This window comes from Drosophila sechellia, chromosome 3L (assembly GCF_004382195.2).
Source record: "Drosophila sechellia strain sech25 chromosome 3L, ASM438219v1, whole genome shotgun sequence".
NCBI lineage: Eukaryota > Metazoa > Arthropoda > Insecta > Diptera > Drosophilidae > Drosophila > Drosophila sechellia.
In genome coordinates, this window is record NC_045951.1 from 27,430,087 (window position 1) to 27,455,430 (window position 25,344).

The 25,344-nt window shown below is 42.8% G+C and overlaps 1 protein-coding gene across 2 annotated transcripts in view; it reads right to left on the minus strand.

Annotated features, from left to right (window-relative positions):
- The window catches only part of LOC116800951 (myosin-I heavy chain), a 661,712-nt gene that overhangs the window by 538,955 nt on the left and 97,413 nt on the right, over positions 1 to 25,344 (minus strand). The gene's annotated exons all lie outside the window — the stretch shown is intronic.

Below are 25,344 nucleotides of genomic sequence, written 5' to 3' on the forward strand. Positions count from 1 at the left end.
CTCATTTCGTGGAGTTATTAGTGGTATAACTTTGCTAAAATATGTTCCAAAATCGGCTGTTGGGGTGGGAACCTAGTCGCCGCATATAACTTTCCGCATGGGTCCTCAATACATCGCCTATCTTTGGAATATTAAGATCTCTTTCTATATCTCTGGTTCTCATGTAGCAGGGGCAGTTACATAGTGATCTAACTTCTTTACTTTGAGCAACTCTTATTTTATTCAGATTAGTTCTGGCCGTAATTCCGTATATTTGCAACGCATACTCCCAAATTGGGGTCAGGATGGATTTATACAGGCGAACTTTATTTGCCAATGAGAGTTTGTTTCTCGACGACAAGAGCCACGACATTTTTGCAGCCTTTGAAAGTACTGCTTGCTTGATCATAGTCGTATGCGTTTGAAACTTTAGTCCTGTGTCCAAAATCACCCCGAGGTATTTGTAGAAGGACTCCTGTCGAAGTGTGGAGCCGAGCATGGAAATTCCAGAGCAGTTCAAAGGCCTTTTTGTGAATGGGAAGCAAGCACCTTTTCTGCAATTAATGCCGATATTCCATTCCGTTGCCCACTTCTTGGAGGCCGTCACATATTCCTGTAGGCCCCTGGCTGCATCACTTATGCTTGTACTCCTGACCATTACCGCGGTGTCATCTGCGTAGGTTGCAATAAGAACATTTTCGTATTCAACTTCTGTACAGCACCAGGAATCCGGCATATCAGAAGTATACAGCGAATAAAGAGTCGGGCCTAAAACACTGCCTTGGGGTACGCCTGCAGAGATTGTACGCGTAGACGATTTGTCGCCATCGACAACCACACTGAACTGTCTGTTCGATAGAATATTCTTCTGTACTAATCCTCTTGCGTTCCATAATCCGATTTTTAAGTTTAAGACTATCATTTTTTGGAGTCATATCTGGAGGCACGAAGTGCGGACACAAGCACTCGACAATCATTGCCTTAATATTTTTTCACACGTCGCACGCTGAATACTCTAATAACAAATATTCTACTATAAAGTCATTTTTAAAATTTATTTTGTGATATTATGATTCGGCTGTTACTATTTCTAAGCTTTATTTAAATAATAATAACGTTAAGGCGATGCAAAACAAGAATTTTTCGAATTGTGCCAATTGATAAAAAATAATATAGATTTAAAGTCAACGAACTTCTAAGGTGAAGGGCATATTTTGTCAAATTTACAATGCCTGTCTGCTATCACTGTATGCGTAGAAAAGAGCTGTTTGCTGTAGCGCTCTTCGCTTTTTCTCTCTCGAACAAAAACTCGAGAGAGCCTGGAGCCACCTCTAGAGCCACGGCCAAAAAATCGCGTGCCAAAAAATCGTATCTTGTTATTCTAGTGTCTTTGGATAAACCCTTAAACTGCTACATGAATCAAGTAATCCTGAAAGAAGCAAGCCTGCCCTCACGACGACGTTTTATAGTTTTCGGTACCAAAAACTGACGCATTATCCAATTTGACAATAAAGACTCACTGTTCGGACTGATTAAAGAAGTTCTAAACATAGATGCTGTTACTTTACTGCAACCTCCCGTCACTAGCGTGCATCCAGCATGCCTTAGTGACGGCATTCCCAGCAACCAAAGTTTGGTATTGCAAAACTTCGTCAATGATATTACAGATGCTAATGAATTCGACGAGGTACAGCCATTTACTTCTAGGGCCATAGTTGACGTAAGCAGCCCGATACTACAATTTTTGAATTTTTTTCCTAATACCAAAACAATCGCTTCCTTCAATTCGAAGACCGTAACTTCGTTATGGAAAAAACAATATGACATTCACATCGATAATGCACCCTCACACAGTAGCTCCAACGGACAAGTGGAGCGATTCCACAGCACCCTAACGGATATAGCTAGGTGCTTTAAAATTGACATAACGGTTGTCGACACCGCCGAGATCATCTTGAGTATAGTACACAGTAGAGTATAGTATGACATTACACTCAGTTACTAATTTACAACCAAAATATGCTTTACACTCAGCCAACGACGTTCAGAGACTAGCAATAATACTCTAATTACTAAAGACATACTAGACAAAACCGAATTTTTCACGTTGGGGAAAAGGTATATCTGAAAAACAACAAAAGAGCGTGTGAACGACTGTTCTCATTATTTTTTTTATTTTTTTTTTCGAGTCCCACGGCCACACCTCCCAACTAACCGACCGAGGGGCGCTGCTGTGTATCGTACGGCTTGATTCCCGGGAAGATAAATGCGATATATGTATATATGCATATGTCTATCACCTTTTGAAGACGTTTTGGTTCTTTGTTTGGTATAATTCAGAGAAAATTCTACTTAAATAACTGCATCCCAAAGCAATCCCTTTTCAATGTCTGTTAATTTAGCTATCATAGGCCCTACTATTCTATTGACTCTTTCTACCTGTCCATTGTCCTGGGGTGAACATGTCGCTATCTTTATGTGTTTAATATTATACTCTTCCATACATTTTGCAAAATCTTCGGATGTAAAACAGGTCCCCCTATCTGATACTATAACTTTCGGCCTGCTATATGATCTAAAATAATCCTTTAAAGCTAGAATTACTTCCTTTGTGTTTGTTGTTTTTGTTGCGTATAACCTAACATATTTAGTGAATCCATCTATTGTTACAAACAGATGATTCTTTATTCTACCGTTATCTACCGGTCCATAATGATCGATATGTATTATCTCAAACGGCACGTTTCCCTTTGGGACGCTATGCAGCATTCCTTCTTCTTTTCCCGACTCCGGTGAAAATGCCACACATCTTAAACAATTTCCTATATGCCTAATAACTTTTTCTTTCATATTCGAAAACCAATAAGTCTTAACAATAGCATCTATAACCTTATCTCTCCCTAAGTGACCTAATCCATTGTGTTATTTATATAAAATGTTTTCTTCCATTTCTTCTGGTACACAAAACAACAATCTTCCACCATTTGCCTTCCTATAAAGTACACCATTTCTCATTTCAAAAATTTTATCTTCCGTTTTCTCTAACTTTTTCCTAATATCTTTCTACTCTTCATCTTTTGCTTGACAAATAATTAAATTATCTTCAAAACTATTAGTTTCTATCACTAATATGTTCGTATTTCTGCTCAATGCATCCACATGCTGCATATGCTTTCCTGCTTTATCAACTAACTCAAAATCGTACTCTAATAGTTCTAATGCCCACCTTGCAATCCTAGGATTTAATTCTACTCTATTTAACGTTAGAGTTAATGCGTTGCAATCCGTAACAATTTTAAATCTCTTTCCCTGTACATAGATTCTAAATCTTCTTAATGCATACAGGATGGTTTCAAGAACCAATGTTTCAAGTTCAAAACTATGATATTTGGCCTCATCCTTTGTTGTGGCTTTCGAGTAATAAAATATAGGGTGCCATTAAATATCCTCTTTCTTTTGCAATAACACTGCACCAAAGCCTTGTGCACTTGCATCTGTATGTAACTCTATTTCATCCTTATAACAATATAACCCTAACACTGGAGCTTCCACTAACTTTTTCTTAAGTGTCTCAAAACATTCTAACTCTTTTTCTTCAAACGAAAATTCTTTGTCTTTCTTCAATAAGTCATAAAAAGGTTTTGCAATCGTTGAAAACCCCTTAATGAATCTTCTAAAATATGAACACAATCCTAAAAAGCTTCTGACATCATGCACCTTATCTGGTACTGGAAAATCTCTAATTGCTTCTATTCCCTTGTCATTGGCCTGTATTCCCTTACTTGTTATTAAAAATCCTAAATATTGTACACTCGATTGCAGAAACTCACATTTATCCATTCTCAGCTCTAATTTGTTCCTCGCCAACCTGTCAAAAACTTCCCTAAGTACTTCCATATGTTCCTTAATTCCTTTGCTAGCTTTCATAATGTCATCCATATATATAATAACTTTATCCTGCCTTATCCTACACTCGAAAATTCTATTAATAAATCTCTGAAAGACCGCCGCTGCATTTTTCAGCCCCATTGGCATCCTTAAAAATTCAAACTGTCCTAAAGGCGTCATAAAAGATGTAAATTTCATTGATTCCTTATTAACAAAAACATGAAAGTAGCCATGTTTAAGATCTAACTTCGAGAATATCGTTTTATTTACTAATCTATCCAACAGATCATCAATCAATGGTAAAGGATAATTATCTTTGACCATTGTTTTGTTAAGTTTTCTGTAATCAACACATAATCTTAGGTCTCCTGTTTTCTTTTTCACTAATACTATCGGAGATGCATACTCTGAATCACTCGGTTTAATAATTCCGTTTTTTAGATACTCATCTAAGATAATCTGCAGCTTTTCTTTTTCAGTATATGCTAATCTTCTAGGAGAACAACTAAACGGTTTCGAGTCATTTAATCTTAATTGTATTTCACACCGAATCTCCGGTTCATTCGGTCTTTCTTTATTAACATAACAGTTTTCTACCAACTCAATAAATTGACATTTCATATTATGATCCACCTGATCACTTATTTTGTAATCAATTGAGTCATCTATTACATTAATTTCAAGCATTTCCCTCTCCGCTGTGCTTATTTCAGCATTGACAGCTTTCTCTAATTTATTTTTAACCTTGTCACTAATCCTTTGACTTTTACCACTACCTTGACTAACACTATCGCTAACTGTTTTACTATTGTTGTACATATTTGTTTCTTCTAACATTTTATCGCTTTTCTTCTTACATCGACTTTCAATTTTATCCACTGTAATCATTTTCAAGGTGTCCAGATTCAAGCATAAGTTGCATGCTTCCATAAAGTCTCTTACCAATACTACATCATGACTCATAGACTCGTTTGCCATTATTATTAAATTAAAGTGTATTTTATTCAAATTTTTCATAATGTAACACAATATTTTCCCATATGTTTTCAAGGAACTTTTGTTTAATCCGTAAAATGAACTTAAAACTGGTACTTCAATAACATCTTTAGGTACTTTACTAATTTTTATGACCGAAATGGGGCTTCCCGTGTCTATGAGGCATGCAGTAATAAATTTTGATTTAGAATTGTTCATAAAATTAATTTCAAAATATCTTACGTAATTGTTTTCATCCCCATTCTTGTTTTTCAGGCACTTTGCTGCAAAGTGCTCCATCTCCCATGTCCCTTCGAACTGCAATTGAAAGAACACAAGAGTGTGCTGCTATTATTGTTCACCGATGCCACCTTCTTGTCTGCTTATCTTCAAAGCATTGGATACGGGCTTGGTTACGTAGCATTTGATTCGGAATACCTTCAATGAGGAGCGCCACCAATTCTTCATCATCCATTTTTATTCCATGTGCAAGCATCACCTTATCGTCTGCATAAGCAACAAAGCTTTCGCCCGCTGTCCATTTTCGTTCCTCAAATTTTCGCCTTGTTTCTAACTTTGTAAAATTGATCTGATCCCCATGAAGGGTAACTTTCAGATCTCTTTCGATGACCAAGTTCGTCACGTATCAGGGGAGCCCAGATGCGTGACGTGCAGCTCTCGACTGGACCACACGGAGCCTATTAAGCTGGGATTTGGCGGCAGCTCCCCACACCTGGATGGCATAACTCCACGTTGGAGCGAGAATGGCTTTGATTAAAAGAGCCTTAGAGCTCATTTGAAATTTCACCAGTCACAGAGGTAGACGAAGAAGATGTGCTCATAGCCACCTACGCTGACGATACTGCTGTGCTCACGAATAGTAAAAGTATCCTGGCTGCCACTTCTGGTCTACAGGAATACCTGGATGCATTCCAGCAATGGGCTGAGAACTGGAATGTGCGCATCAACGCTGAGAAGTGTGCCAATGTGACGTTCTCCAACCGAACAGGTAGCTGTCCGGGTGTCAGTCTGAATGGGAGACTGATCAGACACCATCAGGCTTATAAATACCTTGGTATTACCCTCGATAGGAAGCTCACCTTCAGCAGGCACATCACAAATATTCAGCAAGCGTTCAGGACCAAGGTTGCTCGGATGTCTTGGCTCATTGCACCACGCAACAAACTGTCGCTTGGCTGCAAGGTCAATATATACAAGTCCATATTGGCCCCCTGCCTGTACTACGGCCTGCAGGTATACGGCATTGCTGCGAAGAGTCACCTTAATAAGATCCGGATCTTACAGGCGAAGACCTTAAGAAGAATTTCGGGGGCTCCTTGGTATATGAGAACAAGAGACATCGAACGCGACCTCAAGGTGCCCAAATTAGGAGACAAGCTCCAGAACATCGCCCAAAAATATATAGAAAGGCTTAATGTACACCCCAACAGCCTAGCAAGGAAGATAGGAACTGCAGCTGTGGTCAATGCTGACCCTCGGACTAGAGTCAAAAGAAGACTCAAGCGACACCACCCTCATGACCTCCCTGACCTGGTTTTGACCTAGAAAGTCTTAGTTTTAAAATTCATTAGAATAATCAAATAAATAATAATTATTATGTTATATCAACTATTATAATTCTCCCTATCATTTTTAGGATTAAAAATCTGTTAGTCTTAAGTAACCAAGACATATTGTAAAATAAAATAATTTAAGCAGATCAAATTAAGTTGCCGCATGGGTAACAGTGCGTTGATCAAATAATAAAAACATCAAAAAAAAAAAAAAAAAAAAAAAAAATTTGAAGTTTGCTGGAGTGGAAGAGCCAGTCGATTTAAATTTGACCGACGTGATGTGGGCCCTTCAGGTCAGTCTCCGATCTAGATGAACTCCTAGGTAGCAGTGCGATCTAACATTGGTGATAGGGCCGCAGGGAAAAAGTTACACAGGCTGACTTTGAGGAGTTAATGGCCACATTCCATTTGGCAGTCCATTTTTTGATTGCATGCAGCCATTCCTGGACTGCGTTGGAGGCAGTTTGCAGTGAAGGATGAGACGCCAGCATGGCAGTGTCATCGGCGTAAGTGGCCAGGAGCAGCTGAGCCGGGGGGAAAGCATACCCCAAATTATCTTGTTGTTTTTCATTGCATACCTAAAGTATAAATTCTATAACATACCCTACAGAGTGGTATTTTGCACTGCATACTTTTACCAGGATCGAATTGTGTAGCATACCTTGTTGTTTCACATTCGTGAATTAATAAGAAATAATTATATTTTTGCACAGACCCTTCGTTTTGAAAAAATTTTTTTTGTCTTTGCGTCGCATTCAACTTCTCGCGCATGTAATTATCGCACCTCGTATAGCAATCAACCGTGCTCGAAAAATTTAATTGCGAGGTGCCAACCAATGGTAAATGAGTTGGGCACATAGAGACATCAAAGTCGAATACGAGAGTGACGACGGGTGGGTATTAGAATCAGAAGGCTTTCGGCCTAGTTCGACAAATAACACAACAGTCATGGATGCTGCCCATTTAGAAGCAGTTATAGCTGGATCCGTTAACCAGGCCTTAGCCCAGCAAGAAGTTAGATTGAAACAGGCATTCCAGACACAGTTAGATGAGATCAAACAGCAAATGAAAAGCTTGTGTGTGGAAGCACCACAAGTAGAAGCTTACGAAAGGATAAAACCGGACCCTAGTATTCGATGTGAAGTCAAGCTGGATTTTACGGGAGAACAAGATGACTATGTGTCATGGCGGCAATCAGCCGTAGACGCATACATACGAGCCGTATTATGGTAGCGAAGCGCATTATCAGGCCGTTTTGATTATCAGAAATAAAATCAGGGGGTCAGCAAGAGGGCTACTAGTTGCCCATAACACAGCCTTAAATTTCGATGCCATTATTGCTCGATTAGAATGCACTTACGCGGACAAAACGTCGCTGCGTGTCCTTAGGCAGGGACTTGAAACAGTTAGGCAAGGGGAACTTAGCCTAATGCAGTATTACGACGACGTAGAAAAACGATTAACGTTGATAACTAACAAGTTCGTTATGACACACGAACCGGACAGTGCTATTCTGTTCAATAATGTAGTTAGAGAGGATGCTCTCCATGCTTTTATTGCAGGCCTTAGAAAACCCTTGGGGGCCATAGTCTTGCCAGCGTAGCCCAAGGATTTGCCCTCAGCTTTAGCTTTGGCTAGGGAATCCGAGGCTACCATAGAGCGCACTACCTTCGCTGCCACATATGCAAAGGCTTTGGAGGACAAGACACTCCTCTATGAGCACCGAAAAAATCAAAACCGCTCAAGGGACCCGCAGGGAAAACATAGCAGGGCCGAAAATGACCAAGGGAAAAACCCTCATTTCTACAGAAAGCAAAATAGGCCCCAACAAAATAGTTCTGCACAGAACACGGGCAACTACCGTAATCAGTCGCCTGAGCCTATGGAGTTAGGCTCCAGCATGACTCAATTTAGGCAACCGACTCCATTTGAAAGCGGTCAGCCTACAAATACCAAGGCCGTAAGTGCTCGGGGCCACAAAAGAATTGGCTCCGCATGCATGACCGGTCAAAGGCGTCAGAGATTGCAACACACCATGCAACAGGCTGACGAAAAAAATGACAGCGAATATGAAGGCGCGGCCGCAGCGGCCGTTACCGAGATAGACGAAGAGTCTGATGATCAGATAAATTTTTTAGACACAGGGGCGGCAAAGAACTACATCAAGCCCGTAAAGGAGCTTAAAAATGTGATGCCGGTCGATTCCCCTTTCAGAGTTAGTTCCATTCATGGTTCTAACAGAGGTCACCAGAAATGTTTGATGAACATTTTTGGAAAAACATCTGCGTTCTTTCTTTTAGACGCGCTAACACCATTCGATGGTATTATAGGATTGGACCTGCTAGCTCAAGTGGGAGCAAAACTCGACGCAGAGAAAGGTACGATAAATTATGGTTCTGTTTCTGAAAAGCTTCAGCATCATAATTGCGACAATGTAAATTTTACTAACGTATATGACATCGCCGTACCAGAATATGTAAAAGATCAATTTCTAAACATGATCGCAAACAGATCTAAGGCATTTTCAGCCTCTAACGAGGCACTGCCGTTTAACACTTCTGTTGTTGCCACAATTTGCACAAGCGACAAAAAGCCGGTATATTCCAAATTATACCCGCACCCCATGGGTGTATCTGAGTTTGTTAAGCGAGAAATCGCAGACTTACTGCAGAAAGGCATTATTAGAACCTCAAGGTCACCGTACAACAATCCAACATGGGTTGTGGACAAAAAAGGCCATGATGAGCTGGGGAACAAAAATAAGCGTCTGGTTATAGACTTTAGGAAACATAACGAAAAAACCATCGATGATAAGTATCCAATGCCAAACATCCCCATGATACTGGCAAACTTAGGAAAAGCCAAGTACTTTACAACGCTAGATTTAAAGTCCGGCTAACACCAGATATACTTGGCCGAGCATGACCGTGAGAAGACCTCTTTTTCGGTAAACGGCGGAAAGTATGAGTTTGGTCGATTATCGTTCGGGCTGAAGAATGCGGGAAGCATCTTCCAAAGAGGGATCGACGACGTCTTACGGGAATAGATCGTGCTATGCCTACGTAGATGAAGACTTCTTTTTTCTGAAAATGAAGACGACCATGTTAGGCACATAAACTGGGTTTTAAAAAGCCTGTGTGATGCCAACATGAAGGTATCCAACGAAAAGACGCACTTTTTTAAGCAAAGCGTTTAATATCTGGGATTTATTGTCACCAATGGAGGTGCAAAAACCGACGCAGAAAAAGTAAAGGCCATACAGGAATACCCAGAGCCTACAAATCTGTATGAGCTTAGATCATTTTTGGGTCTAGCCAGTTATTACCGATGTTTCGTTAAAGACTTCGCGGCGATCGCGAGACCTTTGACAAGCTTGATGAAAGGAGAAAATGGTTCTGTCAGCAAGCACATGTCTAAGAAGACTCCTATTGAGTTCGGTGACTTGCAGAGAGATGCATTCGAGAGGCTGAGAAATATCTTGGCTTCCGAGGATGTAATTCTCAGATACCCTGATTTCAGGAAGCCATTCGACCTGACAACGGATGCTTCCGCGAACGGTATCGGTGCGGTTCTATCGCAAGACAAAAGACCCATCACAATGATCTCTAGGACCCTCAAAGAGAGCGAGTCACACTACGCCACGAATGAAAGAGAATTATTGGCCATAGTGTTGGCTTTAGGCAAGTTACAACACTACCTATACGGCGCTCGCGATATTAATATTTATACGGACCATCAACCGTTGACATTCGCGGTGTCCGATCGAAATCCAAATCCGAAAATAAAAAGATGGAAAGCGTATATTTATGATCATAACGCAAAAATCCACTACAAACCGGGTAAAGACAACCATGTAGTTGACGCTCTTTCCAGGCAGAACATTAATGCCTTACAAGATGTGCCTCAGTCGAACGCTGCGACTATTAACAGTGAAATGTCACTGACCTACACGGTCGAGGCAACAGACCAACCAGTAAACTGCTTCAGAAACCAAATTGTTATAGAAGAAGCACGTTTCCAACTAATGCGAAGCTTGGTGTTATTTTGTAGCAAAACTCGTCACTTTATTAATTTCGCCGACAAAAGCACCATTTTGGAAATGATGAAGGAAGTCGTGAACCCAGAGGTCGTAAATGCAATACACTGCGACCTACCCACCCTGGCAAGTTTTCAACATGACTTAATTGCTCATTTCCCGGCTACGCAGTTTCGATATTGTAAAAATATTGTAATAGACGTTACCAATAGAAACGAGCAGTAGAGATTGTCACGACAGAACACAAGGAAAAGGCGAGCCTCCATCGAAATACAACAAACCATCGATAAACTCAATATAACGGAGGACGGTCATAAACTGAAGGGGGAGTAGTTAACAAATAACAGAGCATACGTTTACGTTAAAATTACCCTAGCAACTAAGTAGCTCCAGATAAATAATGCTGACGCGCCCCAACTGAGTTCAGCGCTCTGCGCTAAGAACGGTCAACAGTGGCAATTGGATACCCATCTTCCGGGGTATCGAAATGCGCTGCATAAATGCTGAGTCGGCTTGGCGACCATGGGTTTATGGCGTGATGCATTAAAGCTAGGGTAGATTCATATTTTTCCACTCTTTTGTATTCAGTTCTAAGCGAGCACTTTATAAATAAAGAACAAGCTACTCCGGCTTCTGCCGTAAAACCAAATGCATTTGATATAATTTATCCACGCTGAGCCCGAAGGCCAGTGTCCAGCAAAGGGGGCAAAGTCACGCCCTCCACCATAATCTGCGTAAGAAGACATTCCGCCTGACTAACATCAGGACCAAAGGATCAATTATCTACGTGGACACCTATCTGCCGGAGCCACCCATCGGAAGGACCTCTGGACAATAGGACCAAACCTAATTTATATATGTATATGTATTAATACAAAATATACCCTCCCTTAGCGTCTATCACCTTTGAAGACAGACTGTACCAAGCTGTAGATATAATCTATTGAAATATCCTTCCATAAGGTTTGAATTTCCAAAATCGTTTCTTCGCGACTTCTAGATAAGTTTGCACGCCTTTTTCTTTTTAAATATGACCAGAGGTTTTCTATTATGTCGTGGTCTGGACTTTGAGGTGGCCAATCCAATGTGTTTACGCCAACATTTTTCAGAAACTTCGTAATCAGTTTGGCCTTATGACAGGGAGCATTATCCTGCTGGAGTATGAAGGACTCTCAAATCAATTTATCACCAGAGGGGAATGCATGATTATTAAGGACATCTAAATATTTTCTTTGATTCATGGTTCCATCAACAGGAACCAAATCTCCCAAGGCAGTGAAGGCTACGCATCCCCAAAACATAACAGACCCTCCTGAATGATTTACTCTCTGACATACTGGTGCCACTTTTTTCCGATATTGCTTCGGTAATCTAACAAAAATTTTTTTTTTGAGCAGTGAAACTCAACAAAATTTTCATCGCTCCACAAAACATTGTTCCAGAATGATGCAGGCTGACCAACATATTTTTTGGCAAAGTCGAGGCGCTTTAACTCATTTCGTGGAGTTATTAGTGGTATAACTTTGCTAAAATATGTTCCAAAATCGGCTGTTGGGGTGGGAACCTAGTCGCCGCATATAACTTTCCGCATGGGTCCTCAATACATCGCCTATCTTTGGAATATTAAGATCTCTTTCTATATCTCTGGTTCTCATGTAGCAGGGGCAGTTACATAGTGATCTAACTACTTTACTTTGAGCAACTCTTATTTTATTCAGATTAGATCTGGCCGTAATTCCGTATATTTGCAACGCATACTCCCAAATTGGGGTCAGGATGGATTTATACAGGCGAACTTTATTTGCCAATGAGAGTTTGTTTCTCGACGAAAAGAGCCACGACATTTTTGCAGCCTTTGAAAGTACTGCTTGCTTGATCATAGTCGTATGCGTTTGAAACTTTAGTCCTGTGTCCAAAATCACCCCGAGGTATTTGTAGAAGGACTCCTGTCGAAGTGTGGAGCCGAGCATGGAAATTCCAGAGCAGTTCAAAGGCCTTTTTGTGAATGTGACGCAAGCACATTTTCTGCAATTAATGCCGATATTCCATTCCGTTGCCCACTTCTTGGAGGCCGTCACATATTCCTGTAGGCCCCTGGCTGCATCACTTATGCTTGTACTCCTGACCATTACCGCGGTGTCATCTGCGTAGGTTGCAATAAGAACATTTTCGTATTCAACTTCTGTACAGCACCAGGAATCCGGCATATCAGAAGTATACAGCGAATAAAGAGTCGGGCCTAAAACACTGCCTTGGGGTACTCCTGCTGAGATTGTACGCGTAGACGATTTGTCGCCATCGACAACCACCCTGAACTGTCTGTTCGATAGAATGCTTTTGATAAGAAGAAATAGCTGTGGCGTCAAAATGGTCTTAAGCTTACTTAGAAGATCATCATACAAGACCCTATCAAAGGCTTGTTGTATATCCATGAATACAGCTGTTGTATACATCTTGTCCTCCATTGCATCCAAAGCAAATTTTGTCACTCGGTGTAGCTGTTCTGGAGTGCCATGACTTTTTCGGAAACCGAACTGCCACTTTGGAATAGCTTGGCTCACGCTTGGAAGTTTGAGGATGCGTTCTAATATTACCCTTTCCAACATTTTCCCTAGCGCGGGTAGAAGACAAATGGGCCTATATGCATCTACTTCAGTGGGTTGCTTTCCAGGCTTCGGAATCATCGTTATGATTGCTGATTCCCATTTGCTTGGAAAGTGTCCCAGCCTTAGAGCGCTATTGAACAATAGGACTAAGAAAACTACAGCTTTGTGGGAAGGAGTTTAAGCGTCCTGTTATCTAGGAGGTCCTCACCAGGCGATTTTTTAGGTTTGAGCTTTTTGATTTGCGTTACTACCTCTTCCAAAGTAACAGGGTTTGTGGGAAGGGGCATTTGAAAAGGTTGGTCCAAGAGTGTTTGCACTCAGTCTCGTTGTTCTGCCGGAGTAAGATTCAGTGGCTTAAATCTGTCTTCTAAGCTGCTTGCAAAGATATCGGCCTTCTCCTGACTGGAGCCGCACTAGCCGGATTTCTGATGGGAGCCTTAGGAATAACTTGTCTTTTAAGGTTATTCGTGAGTTTCCACAGCGAGTAGTTAGTCGATTCATCAGGACTTGAATTTTCCAGCAAAGTGGTCTTGTTTGTTTTTCACCAGAACTTTGTTAAAACGATTTGATAACCTTTTGTAAATGTTGTGAACGCTTGCGTATCCTGTTCTGGAAAATTCTCGTCTAGCTCTTCGTTTGAGATGTATGAGAACTGGAGCGTTTTGTGGAAGTACACTGCATCTACTCTGGGTAGGAGAATTTCTGCTTCCTGGTGTAGCAAGTGTAGCAGCCACGTGAATTTTGTCCATGAACATCACTATAGTAACTTCGATGTCTTCTGGATAATTTATGTCCATGTTTAGGTTAATGCTTCTGTCTAGGACATTCCTAAATGTTTCGACAGAGGAGCCGGGAGCTAATAAGGATTTCTTTCTGGATTTATTTTGGGGAGTGTGGCTTAATGTCGGTACTATAGGTAGGTGGTCAGAAGATAGATCGTATTTTGTTTCAATTGAAAGTTTGTTTATTGGCACCCCATTTACGATAAAAAAGTCCAAAGCTGTTGGCGTCAGTCTACTGTTAGATGAGTAAAAGGTAGGTTCACCTGTAGCTAGAACTTCGCTAGAAGTAGTTATTATGGCCTCTTGTAGACGTTTTCCTCGACTGCATGCCCTTAGGTTGCCCCACCATTGGTGCTTAAACACTTGGGGCCCAATGTGATCAGTAGCTGATCAAAATCGTTTTTAGTCCCACGCTTATTTGGAGGAAGGTATACAGAAGCTATTTTGATAATATCACCACTCGTTGGTACATCGAGACTGGTGACTTGTAAATCAGTGCGCATTGTTGATTTATTTTGAATGTGGCGAATATTGGCTTTGATGAAGATTGCAGAACCGTCTTTTGCGGTGTTACTTGGATGATTGGCATAATATTGTTCATAGCCAGGAGTGTATACTTTTAGTCCAGGGCGCATATGTGTTTCAATAACAAGCATAATGTCTATAGAGTGGGCAGTAAGAAAAAGTAGAAGTTCTTCATTCTCTGTACTAATCCTCTTGCGTTCCATTATCTCATTTTTAAGTTTAAGACTATCAATTTTTAGAGTCATATCTGGAGGGACGAAGTGCGGACACAAGCACTCGACAATCATTGCCTTAATATTTTTTAAAACGTCGCACGCTGAATACTCCAATAACAAATATTCTACTATGTTCAAGTTACGGGGTGTGGACTGTCACCCGCTCTCCGCTCCCTCTTACGCTCCCCACTCCCTCTCACGCTCTCCCGCTCTTCACCACAGAGTCTCCGAGGAGTCTCCGCTGCGCTTGGGAGAACCCAACTCATTAGAATAAGCTTTAGTGTGAAATAACTACCACGATCAATAAACGTACGCCCGGTCGCGCCCGCGCATTTACAAAGTCAAGTGTTCGCTTTTCTCCGAGTGTTCGATTTTCAGCAAACTAGGAAATTTCCAGGACCAGCAACACCAGCACCCCAACATTTTGGTCCTTCGAAGACGGATATCCTGGATTTTTCATGTTTGTCCACCAGCGACCAACTTATAAGATAAGTACGAAACTTCCATCCCCTTTAATTGCCGGTCTGCAGCAAAAGGTTCGAAAATCCAATTTCGTTCAATTTTCTGAGATTTATTGTCAAATCAAACGGATTTATCCGACAAAAGGCAATTAAAGAAAAGTACTTATCCATTCTCACGGGCGCCGCCATATTACCCACCGTTCTAAATTTCTAAGTCCCAATTTTCCGAATATATTTAAATATTCATTCAGTCCAAAAAATGAAAAATTCCAAATGTGAAGAAAGTGAAATTAATTTGTGCCAAGTTCAGTGAAAATTCCTAAAGTCCAACACTCTGCCAAAAGTGGCAAAAATTCTATTCTCGTTTTCACTGTGTCCAACGCAAGCCAAATTCTTTTCGCAAACTTCGCACATTTTTTGCTTCAACTCCGCAGTCCGCTTAACACAATTCGCTATACATTCAAATACAACAATAAACAACACATACCCTCTGGCCATTCCAAGTAAAATATTAATTAAATATTTACCCGCCATTTACCCATATACATTGCATGCATTACATCTCCATATAAATACATATACGCATACATCTCCATATACATACATATACGCACACATCTCCATATACATCACACATATTAGCGACATACATTGCGCAGATTATCTGCATTCCCTTTAAACCACAGTTTACATTGCCTGTTTCCCAAGTGCCGACGCGGAAAAGGCGTATAACCAAAGTTTACCTAAGTTTTGATTGTTTCCCGTCGGCAAGTCCATACCACAAATAAAATTTATTCCAAGTGCCGACGCGGAAAAGGCGTTTTATTTTCCATCAATGTCTTTCCGTAAATTTCCAAATTAATTTCCGAACAATAAATACATTTTAAATTAAATTAAACATTTTTAATATTTATTAAATTATTTTTTAAATTTTTTTGAAAATTTTCAAAAAAATAATCATCCATAAATAAATAATACGGCCAAATACAAGTCGTTCACCCGACAAATATTTCCTTTTCGTATTGCTGGGATATTAGTTTGTGGTTGTTTTAGAAGTATTTACAGCGCGGAGAAAAGACTTCAATTCCAGTCATTCCATTTTCTCCGTTTCCAGTTGTAAATAAAAGAATAAAATTTTCTTCCTTCTAATAAACATTTTATATCACCGTGTTCCAATTTCCAAGGGTTCCAACCATAAATAAGGTGGACCCAATTACCGTAAATCACAGGTCATTTATACAATTCGCTGTTCACTCCGAGTCACCTGTCCGATCAGTCTAAACTACGACGTTTCCACTTCGTAAATTTTACACCACTTAAATTATTAAGTGCAGTCTGAGGAATCTGTCTACTTTTTCAAAAGTTTGACCGGGCTCCAAAACCGCTTCCCTTCCATTTCGTATTTCTTCGATTATGCCCATCGGGGACGATAAGAAGAAATTGTCCGCTGACAAGCCCAGGTCTATTTTTTCACCACAAGGGCCCAAGAGTCCAAGAATCCCAAGCATTTCGGTGAGAACGCCTGCGCAGATTTCCGACGACTGTGCTACTCCATCCAAAGCCACAGTACAGCGCATAGCTAAAAATATGGCTGCTTCAGATCTAGCGCTAGCCAAATTCATTTCGGTTTCTGACCGCTTAAGCGAATTTGAGGCTCAGATCAACACTCCGGAATCCGCAGCTCCAACTGTCACGATGCTTGGCGTCCGTCGCGACCAAGTCCGAACCCTATGGGACAAGGTTGAAAAGGAATACGATCTCTGCTCAGAGTGCCTTGTGTCAGCAGGCGAAGCGGCAGCAAGCAACATGCCTATTCTCAGGGCTAAATACAATTATTGCTATTCAGTCTATGAAAGGTGTGTTGCCCAGCTCGTTGATAAAATCGAGCAGGGCACTTCTCAGTCCATCCCAACCGCGAACGCTGCGCCCCAGGCCTACATATCCTCTGGCTGTCGGTTGCCTCCATGCGATACAGAAGTTTTCACAGGCGACTATCTTCGCTGGCCGACTTTCCGGGATCTTTTCACAGCCATTTATATCAATAATCCACGGCTGACTCCGGTTGAAAAGTTATTCCATTTAAATGCCAAAACAAGTGGCGACGCGCATGCCATAGTTTCGATTTCGCCTCTCACCAACGAGGGTTTCCGCTCTGCGTGGGAAAACCTGATAGAGCGTTTCGAAAATAAACGATTGTTGGTAAACAGTCAATTGAAAATACTGTTTAATGTGCAGTCGATACCACAGGAATCTGGGGCGGCATTGAAGGTACTGCAAAGTACTGTTCAAGGTTGCTTGACTGCCTTAGAACTGTCAGGCATCAACACTGAGAACTGGGACTGCCTGCTGGTATATCTGTGCTCATCCAAGCTCCCGAAGATAACTCTCTCCTTATGGGAGCAGTCGCTACATAAGAAAGCCGACATCCCGACATGGGGAGAGCTGAACACCTTCCTTACAGAACGTCATCGAACCTTAGAGGCCATCGATGATGTGAGACCGTCCGTACCGAGTCAGTCGCATTCCAAAGCGATAAACTCAAGTGGGCCCTCTAGAAAATTAAATTCCTATGAGACGAGAGTGGCTCCAAAATTGAAAAGTTGCGACTTGTGCAACAAGGAGAACCATCCTGTCCGAGTATGTCCGCGTTTTCTCCAAATGTCGGTTGACGACCGGTCAGCCTACATTAAACGGAAGCAGTTATGCTTAAACTGCTTCGCAAAGGGACATCAGCTTCGTGAGTGCAAAAGCACTCACAATTGTTTTACTTGCCGTGGCCGGCATCACACGTTGTTGCACCGAAACAACCTCTGTTCCAGCAATTCAAGCCCTTCAAATCCTGCAAGGCCAATTTCCGCTAATCAGGCCAATTTCGTTCCAAATGAGCAAGCCGGTGTTCAGAATTATTTCGCCACAGGCTCAAGAGCTATCCTTCTTGGCACTGCCATAATCAATATTTCCCATCTTGGCACTAACTTTAAGGCACGCGCCCTGATCGACTCCGGATCAGAGGCGACTTTCATAACCGAGCGACTGTTCAATCTAATTAGATTGCCATTCCAGGTGGTTCAAGCCCAAGTCTCGGGCTTAAACCAAACAGTAGCTGCTCAGTCCAAGAAGCTCTGCAGTTTCACCATCCGATCTCCGACTAGGCCCGCGTTGCAGTTGGAGACGACGGCCTATGTCCTCCCTCAACTAGCCGGAAATCTGCCTTCCTACCCAATTCCGCAAAATTTCCTTCGGGATCTTCCCGATTTTCCATTGGCGGATCCAAAGTTCTATGAGAGCGCACAAATAGATGTACTTATCGGAGCCGACATCCTGCCTTCGGTGCTTCTGAGTGGAGCAAAAACCAACATCTGTGGCTCTCTCTTGGGGCAAGAGACCATTTTCGGCTGGGTACTAACTGGGCCAGTGTCAACCTCAGCCCAAAGCAGAATTTCCTCTTTTTCGACGCAGATCTCCCACGCGTACGATAATTCACTGGACAAACTCCTCACAAAATTTTGGGAGGTGGAGGATATACCAACAAAGTTGGTAAAAGAATCCGATTCCATGTGCGAGAAGAATTTCCTCCAAACGACCACGAGAAACGAGTGCGGCAAATATGTCGTTACTCTGCCCTTTCGCGACCGAGAACATATCGGTTCCGGGCTAGGGCATTCTAGGTCTTTCGCGTTGGCTCAGTTCTTAAGAAATGAGCAGCGTCTAAAAAGAGATGAGGCCTTAAAAGCGAGATACGATTCGGTGATCCAGGAATATCTCGACTTAAAGCACATGCGACAAGTTCTTCCTGCCCATGATTGCAACGCCTATTATATGCCACATCACGCCGTCTTAAAACCGGAGAGCGTAACTACTAAACTCCGTGTAGTATTCAATGCCTCCAGCCCTTCATCGAATGGTGCCAGTTTAAATGATATCCTTCATGCTGGCCCTGTCTTACAGTCCGACTTGACCATTCAAATTCTGAAGTGGCGCTATTTCCGATACGTGTTCAACGCCGATATCGAAAAAATGTATCGGCAGATCTGGGTAGATCCGAAACACCCTCCATTCCAGCGAATACTTTTCCGTAACCATAGAGGGGAAATCAGAGATTTCGAATTGAAAACAGTAACCTTTGGAGTCAATTGCGCGCCTTTCCTGGCCATCCGAGTACTGCAGCAGCTAGCAGCTGACGTAGAACTCAGCCATCCAAAAGCTAGCAATGTCATTCGAAATTTCATGTATGTGGATGATGTTCTAGCCGGAGCGGACTCCACGGAAGAAGCTCAGCTCATGGTGCAAGAGCTCCGAGACGCTCTGAATTCCGCCGGATTTCCATTGAGGAAATGGACCTCCAACCAAAAGGAAGTTTTAGCGGCCATTCAGAGCAACCATCTCTTAAATACTGATTTTCTCGAGATCGATGCAGAAAGTACTGCCAAAACCCTCGGCATTCGCTGGAAAGCAACCTCCGACGAATTCTTCTTCGTCCCGCCAGAGTTGGCTATCGAAACGTCCTTTACAAAACGCCAAGTGCTGTCCCAAATTGCCAAATTGTTCGACCCTGCAGGCTGGTTAGCGCCGTTTATCGTTCGAGCTAAAATTTTCATGCAGGAGATTTGGCTGCAGGAGCTTGGGTGGGACGAAAACATTCCAAATGAGCTTTTTCAGCGATGGCTTAATTTTCTCCAAAGTTATTCAGTTTTAGAGCAGATACGCATTCCACGCTGGCTATCGTTTCGTCCAGATTTCAAGGTCGAACATCATGGCTTTTGCGATGCATGGCAAAAGGCTTATGGGGCGGCAATATATGTCCGCGTAGAAGTGGGCAGCACCATTATGGTGCAACTCCTAACCGCGAAAACCCGGGTAGCACCAGTCTAAACGGTTTCGCTCCCAAGACTGGAGCTGTGCGGAGCGTTATTGCTTTCCGAAATGGCTGCAGCCATCATTCCGCAGATGCCTACGATTAACTCCGAACTTTACTGTTGGACGGACTCCACGATAGTGCTTGCATGGTTAAGCAAGCCAGCGTGCCAGTGGACTACATTTGTAGCCAATAGGGTGACGAAGATCGCCCAGGCCACAAAAACAGAGAATTGGTCTCATGTTCAATCTGAGCATAATCCAGCAGACCTGGCAAGTAGAGGAGTTTCCCTCCAAGATCTAGCCGATAGCCAGTTATGGTGGCACGGACCGACTTGGTTGCAAAATCCACGCAACCAATGGCCAACTCAGGTCGACAACGCTCCGGTGACCGACCTGGAAAAGCGTGCTCTAAAAGTCAATCTTGCAAAAGCTCCTTCTGAAGAGTTGTTGTCACGTTTCTCCAAGCTAGAGAAAGCTCTACGAGTCCTTGCTTATGTTCATCGCTTCATTCAGCGGTGCAGGAAGCAGACATCTTCATCTGATGTGCATTTGCTGGCCACTGAAATCGCCGCCGCCGAGCGGTTCCTAATTTCGAACACTCAGCGCAGAGAATTCCCTGTGGAATATCACTGCCTAAGTGAAAAGCGTCCAGTGCCAAGTTCAAGTGCCATCCTAAGCATGAACCCGTTTCTAGATCCGCAAGGACTGATCAGGGCATGCGGCCGTGTGGCGGCTTCCGAAAGCCTTCAATACAATGAACGCCATCCAGTGATTCTTCCGTACAACTGCCTGCTTTCTCGCCTCCTTGCGAATTTCACTCATCGCATAACTCTCCATGGTGGTAACCAGTTAATGGTGCGCCTCATCCGGTCGAAATACTGGATTCCGAGAATTAAGAACCTGATGAAAGCAGTAGTTAATTCGTGCAAAGTATGTGTGATCCACAAAAAGCGGCTGCAAAGCCAACTGATGGGTGTCCTGCCCAAAGAAAGAGCATCGTTCTCCCGACCATTCACGTATACGGGCATGGATTACGCCGGTCCGTTCGATATAAAGAACTATACGGGAAGAGCATGTCTTATTACAAAGGGGTATGTGTTAGTTTTTGTTTGTTTCTCCACCAAGGCCATCCACTTAGAGCCTACATCTGACTTAACGACCGAGAAGTTTCTTGCCGCTTTCTCTCGTTTTGTATCCAGAAGAGGGTGTCCACGTCAAGTCCAATCAGACAATGGCAAAACCTTTGTTGGCGCTGCCACCCTGCTTTCCCGCGATTTCCTTCAAGCCGTAAAAGAGTCGGTGACGAATGCCTATATTCATCAAGAGATGCAATGGCAATTTATTCCTCCGGGGGCACCCCATATGGGAGGCCTTTGGAAAGCAGGCGTAAAAAGTTTCAAGACGCTATTTTACAAATGCACTGCCACACGAAAATACACGTTCGAAGAGCTCTCCACGCTCTTGGCAAAAATAGAAGCGTGCCTTAACTCCAGGCACTCTCTCCCATGTCTGAGGACCCGACAGATTTGCTGGCTCTGACGCCAGGTCATTTCCTTGTCGGGGGACCCCTTATGTCCACGGTGGAACCCGAAGTAAAGGGGGAAACGAAATCCATTCTTAATCGGTGGCAGCATTTGAAAGCTCTTCATCAGCAGTTCCGTGTGCGATGGAAAGAAGAGTACCTCAAAGAACTCCACAAGCGCTCCAAATGGCAGGCCCCGTCCACAAATCTCCGCATCGATGACATGGTCGTCATCAAGGACGACGGAGTCTTCCGAATCTCGACAATAATAGGCGCTCCTATCGTCCTTAGTTGTAGTTCACTAGCTATCCATTATCATCCACTAATCATCCATTATTTTTCATTTCGTTTTCGATCTCCATTCGACATTCGACTACGCGCAGCATGGCCCCTCGTCAACAAAACGCACGCAGTGCTCGTGCCGTGGAGAGCAGACGTACCCGAGGTATTCAATCCTACCGATGCCGAGTCTGCCGCGGTATCCATCCTCTTCGGAAGTGCGCGAGGTTCCTAAAGCTCAGCGCTGAAAAGCGTTTGCGAGCAGTCCTCATTAACAAATACTGCGCCAATTGCCTCGCTCACGAGCATTCCACGGGAGACTGCCGAAGCGGTGATCGTTGCAAGAAGTGCGACCGATCCCACCACACGCTGCTCCACATGCACGAGCAGGTTAGCTCGTTGTCGCGGTCGCGAGCGCGCTCACGTCTCCAACCGGTGCCAACCCGGCAAGCAGCTTCGGCCTCGTCCCAACGTTCCCGCCGGCACAATCCGCCAACTCAGCGTAGGAGTTCATCGCCACGACGCCCGGAATCGACCACGCCAGGCCCATCGCTCTCGTCGTTGCTGCAACGCCACAGCGTGAACATCCTTCCCACAGCGCTGGTCAAGTTGGAGACCGGGACGAAGACCTTCGAGACCGCAGCACTGATCGATCCGTGCAGCCCCATGAGCTGCATCGACGCTTCGTTGGCGTCAGCCTTTACGCTTCCGATGACCAATGTTGGCGACGAGAAGGTCTGCACGACGACGATCCGCTCCAGGATCGACGCGAATACTAAGCTGGAGGTCGTGCTCAAGATCGAGCCCAGGGTGCGGATCCGCACACCTGTCCGGGCATTGAGCGACACCATAGTATCCAAGTACCGGGACATCATGCTGGCTGATGACCAGTTCCATCGGCCGGCTACCGTCTCCATGGTCTTAGGAGCAGATGTTTATCCTAAGGTTATCCGATCCGGATTCCTGACCTTCGACGAGGGAATGCCGGTCGCTCAAAAAACTGTGTTTGGGTGGATCGTGTCCGGTGCCTGCAGCCTGCCGTAGGATGGCTATGTTGCAACCCCAGTGATTGCAAGGGGGGCGGAATGTTCAAGTTACGGGGTGTGGACTGTCACCCGCTCTCCGCTCCCTCTTACGCTCCCCACTCCCTCTCACGCTCTCCCGCTCTTCACCACAGAGTCTCCGAGGAGTCTCCGCTGCGCTTGGGAGAACCCAACTCATTAGAATAAGCTTTAGTGTGAAATAACTACCACGATCAATAAACGTACGCCCGGTCGCGCCCGCGCATTTACAAAGTCAAGTGTTCGCTTTTCTCCGAGTGTTCGATTTTCAGCAAACTAGGAAATTTCCAGGACCAGCAACCCCATCACCCTAACATACTATAAAGTCATTTTTAAAATTTATTTTGTGATATTATGATTCGGCTATTACTATTTCTAAGCTTTATTTAAATAATAATAACGTTAAGGCAATGCAAAACAAGAATTTTTCGAATTGTGCCAATTGATAAAAAATTATATAGATTTAAAGTCAACGAACTTCTAAGGTGAAGGGCATATTTTGTCAAATTTACAATGCCTGTCTGCTATCACTGTATGCGTAGAAAAGAGCTGTTTGCTGTAGCGCTCTCTGCTTTTTCCCTCTCGAACAAAAACTCGAGAGAGCCTGGAGCCACCTCTAGAGCCACGGCAAAAAAATCGCGTGCCAAAAAATCGTATCTTGTTATTCTAGTGTCTTTGGATAAACCCTTAAACTGCTACATGAATCAAGTAATCCTGAAAGAAGCAAGCCTGCCCTCACGACGACGTTTTATAGTTTTCGGTACCAAAAACTGACGCATTATCCAATTTGACAATAAAGACTCACTGTTCGGACTGATTAAAGAAGTTCTAAACATAGATGCTGTTAACGCTATTTACTTACTGCATCCAGCATGCCTTAGTGACGGCATTCCCAGCAACCAAAGTTTGGCATTGCAAAACTTCGTCAATGATATTACAGATGCTAATGAATTTGACGAGGTACAGGCATTTACTTCTAGGGCCATAGTTGACGTAAGCAGCCCGATACTACAAATTTTGAATTTTTTTCCTAATACCAAAACAATATACTGCGATAATATCGTATCCTTCAATTCGAAGACCGTAACTTCGTTATGGAAAAAACAATATGACATTCACATCGATAATGCACCCTCACACAGTAGCTCCAACGGACAAGTGGAGCGATTCCACAGCACCCTAACGGATATAGCTAGGTGCTTTAAAATTGACATAACGGTTGTCGACACCGTCGAGATCATCTTGACTATAGTATATAGTAGAGTATGGTAAGACATTACACTCAGTCACTAATTTAAAACCAAAATATGCTTTACACTCAGCCAACGACGCTCAAAGACTAGCAATAATACTCAAATTACTAAAGACATACTAGACAAAATCGAATTTTTGACGTTGGGGAAAAGGTATATCTGAAAAACAACAAAAGAGCGTGTAGAACGACTGTTCTCATTATTTTTTTTTATTTTTTTTTTCGAGTCCCACGGCCACACCTCCCAACCAACCGACCGAGGGGCGCTGCTGTGTATCGTACGGCTTGATTCCCGGGAAGATAAATGCGATATATGTATATATGTATATGTCTATCACCTTTTGAAGACGTTTTGGTACAGACTGTACCAAGCTGTGGATATAATCTATTGAAATATCCTTCCATAAGGTTTGAATTTCCAAAATCGTTTCTTCGCGACTTCTAGATAAGTTTGCACGCCTTTTTCTTTTTAAATATGACCAGAGGTTTTCTATTATGTCGTGGTCTGGACTTTGAGGTGGCCAATCCAATGTGTTTACGCCAACATTTTTCAGAAACTTCGTAATCAGTTTGGCCTTATGACAGGGAGCATTATCCTGCTGGAGTATGAAGGACTCTCAAATCAATTTATCACCAGAGGGGAATGCATGATTATTAAGGACATCTAAATATTTTCTTTGATTCATGGTTCCATCAACAGGAACCAAATCTCCCAAGCCAGTGAAGGCTACGCATCCCCAAAACATAACAGACCCTCCTGAATGATTAACTCTCTGACATACTGGTGCCACTTTTTTCCGATATTGCTTCGGTAAACTAACAAACAATTTTTTTTTGAGCAGTGAAACTCAAAAGAACACAAAACATTGTTCCAGAATGATGCAGGCTGACCAACATATTTTTTGGCAAAGTCGAGGCGCTTTAACTCATTTGTGGAGTGGAGTGGTATAACTTTGCTAAAATATGTTCCAAAATCGGCTTTCTTAAGAAGTCTGCGAACTTTTCTTTCACTGATATCGATTTATTCTCCTTCTTTTAGTTCTTTGGCAACCGATCGGGGAGTTTGTAGAACATTTTGCTTAAACATCAGTAAAATATACCCATCGTCCTTTTGAGTTGTTTTACGTGGTCGGCCACTACGCGCAACGTTTTTGGTTGTGTGATTTTTTTTATATCTATTTATTTGGTAATAATCAATGATATTTTGTACCGAAATACCAGAGTTATACTTTATTATTATTTCATTTTTTATAAATTCGCTCAGTTTCTTTGTTGTCCCTATGTTTAACAAATTTACAGGTTACACGATCTTTGGGACTTCCGAACATCGAA